The sequence below is a fragment of the Myzus persicae genome, unplaced genomic scaffold (assembly GCF_001856785.1).
Source record: "Myzus persicae strain clone G006 unplaced genomic scaffold, MPER_G0061.0, whole genome shotgun sequence".
Classification (NCBI taxonomy): Eukaryota; Metazoa; Arthropoda; class Insecta; order Hemiptera; family Aphididae; genus Myzus; species Myzus persicae.
Genome location: NW_019100564.1, coordinates 34,562 through 38,597, shown reverse-complemented (window position 1 = coordinate 38,597; position 4,036 = coordinate 34,562).

The following is a 4,036-nucleotide window of genomic DNA, read 5'->3' as shown; positions in this document are numbered from 1 at the left end:
TATTCTATAACAATCGTTAAGCATAGGGTCCGTGATTTTAACATTTAACTGTGTACCAATGGTTTTCATTATTTCATAGCAGTTTTCCAATTTATTTTCAGGTACGCCATCGATGACTATTTCATTAGCAATCAATCGACGTTCAAGAGTTTCAATTTTATTTTCTAATGTGTTGATTTGTGCTTTCATTGTTTGGTTTTCATTTATGATTTTGTCAATCGTATTAATCTTGTTACTTATAAGTTCGAAGTTATTCCCAGTTTCAGTTTTAAACAATTCAAAACAATCTTTAAGTTGTAATATAATGTTTTTTAAATCGATAAGGTTTGTTTTGTCATCATTAATTTCTTTGTCTATTCGTAAAGACGCTCTTTTTTCTGCAGAACACTTGTTGCATCTCCAGTAGGAGCCTTCGTCATTATAAAAAGCAATGTCCTCTTTTGTTAGTTTTTGGCATTTGGCATGCCATGTTATTTTGCAATCATTGCAAGATATAGATAATGTTCGTGATGTAATAATGGAACTGCAGACATTACACATCGACATTATGTAAAAACTATGTACGTAAAAATGAATGGAATAACGATAACAGCTGGAAACTAATTAAAATAATAAGATAATTAAGCTGATAAGAGAGCACACTAATAACGAAAGAAACACTACACATCCGTCCTGGTCGGTACCACGAATATAACTGAAAAGTTATGTAGCATCACTAGGTGTATTTTGGAAAACGTTTAGTTTTTGTACGATGTTACTGAAATTCGAGATTTGGATAGTTTGAACACAGAATATATGAATATATAGAAATAAGAATTTATGTATAGAATATATAAATTTCATATATTCTGTGGTTTGAAGTTCGGTGATCAAATTCGGCGTCATGTGTCGAGACCTTTGGAGCCGTTTTTTAGGTTTTTTGGCACGGACACTTAGATTTTGGGCGTGGTGAGATGTTATGTAGTCGGATTTTACAGAGGACTTTGCGCCGGATTGATGGGTACCATGGTTGAGGTTATCCGACTTTTGGTTAGGGAGTTATGATTTTTGGTGTGTTTTTAGTACTTAAAAAATTACTTAGGTAGTTAAGTGGTTTTTGGATTTTAGGTTTTCGTTCGAAACTCGAGATCCTAATTTTTTGGGGTACAAATATTAAAAAGAGTATGCTCAAAGTGCGTATGACCACTATTTCACCCATAATCGGAGTAGCAAAACGTTGAAAAACGTATTACAAGATCTTTCGTATAACGATACAGTTTCTTACAACAGTATACGTGCGTTAATCTTTTTAAATAATAATTATTTTGAACTTTTTTTTCGTATTTAGAAGGCGTAGACGCGTATTATTAAAAGTATTACCGGATAATTATTTAATAAACTATAAATGTTTGGAGAATTATGAATATTCATAATTTAAAAAAAATTTAAATATCGATGCATAAATATCGGTAAATGTGATATATCGATTACAAAATAATATCGAAAATATTTGCGCAACCCTACAGACAAGTGACAACACTACAACAGTGAACAGATGCGTATACTTAGCATAAAAATAGTAGATTGTTATCGAATATCGTTATTGTCGGGTTTTTTCCGTAGTCTTATAATATCTATATATTTTTCGGCTATCGCTATCGTACATTCGTATATTATACAGCTATTCCATAATATTCCTAATCCTGCGGGCAGCAGTGCAGCACCATAAAGGCGGTGACACATACGCGCATTTTGGCGTAATGTAACGTTACAGCGTAACTGTAATGCACAAGTGTGTACGGTGTTACTGTAACATTTGTTGTGTTACGTGGTCGTTCCGAACTTAGTGGATTTTTCGTCGAACATCAACGAATGTTTGGTTCGATTGTTGCGCTAATATGTCCGTCAACTAGGTGATCGTCCCGAATAAGTACACAACAGCTGTACCTAGATATGCTAATTAACTAAATATTATCTATTCAAATATTATTTTAAAAATTATATAGATTTGTATTACTTAATATTTCATGTTATAAATGATAAATATTTATATTCTACTATATGATAATATTGATAATAAGTATCTTGGTGGTTTGAATACCATTTGAATTAGTTTATTATATATTAATATATATATTAATAGTACCTATATTACAAGGATTTAAATGTATATGTTGTTTTAGAAAATATATTTTATCATTTTTATTTTTATTTACCATACTCCCCTAATTAAAACTTTCAACAAAATATGTTATTCCTGGTACCTAATCCTCCAGGGCGCTTATAACGCAATTGGTGTAGTGATCTTTTAATCTAATCTAAAAAAAATAGAAAAAAATGTATTTATTTCTTTAAAAAATTAACTTAAAAGCGTCACCACTACTTGGCCACTATTAACAAGATTATTCATGTATTTAGTTTTTGCATTTTAGCTATTACTCTGTTATTGTACCTATGAAGTATAGCTTGTATATATAACAATAAAAGAAAAAAAATTACCACATGACTGTAGTAAAGCGTTGACCAAAACAACAAGGTATAGAATTCCTGGGATCACGACTATTTTTGCTGATAAAACTTCGAACAATACTGTCTACTGTAAAGCCTGCAGCTGGATATTTTGACCTTTGGTCGACTACGACTGCTGGCTGCTGTACACATGGATTTACCTATACTCGTATAGTTTTAAAAAGATATGACTAGAGCCTAGGCAGTGGGAAAATTCCGTTTCGCGACACATAATTGGTTATCCGTAAATGTGGTCAAACACCTTATTGTAGGTAGGTACTTTAGTGATCCCTGTTGAATGACTAGTCAATAGTCATCTCGGCACGGGTGTAGACATAAGCAGTTTACAGTCTCGTATGGCCAGTGTTTGGAAGGAACGAGTTCCAAAAGGAACGGATTCCTGGAACGAGTTCCTTCTTTAAGGAACAAGGAACGGAACGAATTCCTTTTTATTAAAAAAGAACGAGGAACGGATCGAGTTCTTTTTTTCAAGGAAAAATTACGAAATATTGTTCGTTCCTTTCGAGTTCCAATTTACACAGATATGTAAATAATATAAATTAAAATTTTTTTTTTTCTTAGTGTGAATATTCAATATTGCCAATATTTATTATTTGTGATCGTTAATCGTTATCGAACTTAATCGTTAAGGTGGGATCACACGGCGCGTTGCGCGTCGCGAGGAGCGTGGAGTGGTATAGCGTGGTACAGTTGACGCGCCGTCTGATCGGTATTGCGCGGCAAGTTTTGTATGAGCGCAGCGCGGCGCGTGGCTTCCCGACAATTGTCGGTCTTTGTGTCACGCGCCAAAGGAAAATTGGCGCGGCGCGTCTTATCAATCTAACGGCGCGTCGGTATTTATGGTTTATCAATGTATCTATTTATCATTTTTCATACTTTGAACTAAATTTTTAGTATTTGGATTTTGGATTTTGGATATATTTTTCATTGTTCATACCTACTTTTTTAGTATGTCAACAATCAAAATACTGATCAGTTTGAAATAGTTAATACAATTATATCGATACACTGTTTATAGTACTAATTAGTACCTATACTACTAACTACTATATTATAAAATGGAATGGTCCAATGAACAAATTGCACAATTTTTGGAGCTGTACGAAGGTGAGCCATCTATATGGAATCCAAGTGATCCAAATCACAAAATTCGGAACCATGTTCATGATGCTTGGGGAAGAATTTCAAAAAACTTAAGTGCAGGTGAATATTCAATAAGTGAACTTAAAAAAAAAAAAGATTCACTTATGGGGACATTCAGAAAATTGTCATTGAAGGTCAAGGCTAGCAAAAGGACTGGTTCAGGTACGGACGGGGTATTCAAACCTGAATGGTTTGCATATGAACATATGGCAAGGTTTTTGCATGGGGTTTTTCAACCACGTCAAACAAAAAATGCAGAGGTAATTTAATTTGAATTTTTAATACACTAGAAATAAATAGAAATAAGTAAATCTGTAGGTAGTTTTTTAAGCATATGTGAATGGTTTGTGTAAGTATATCTGTCATAACTCTAAAATACATTTTG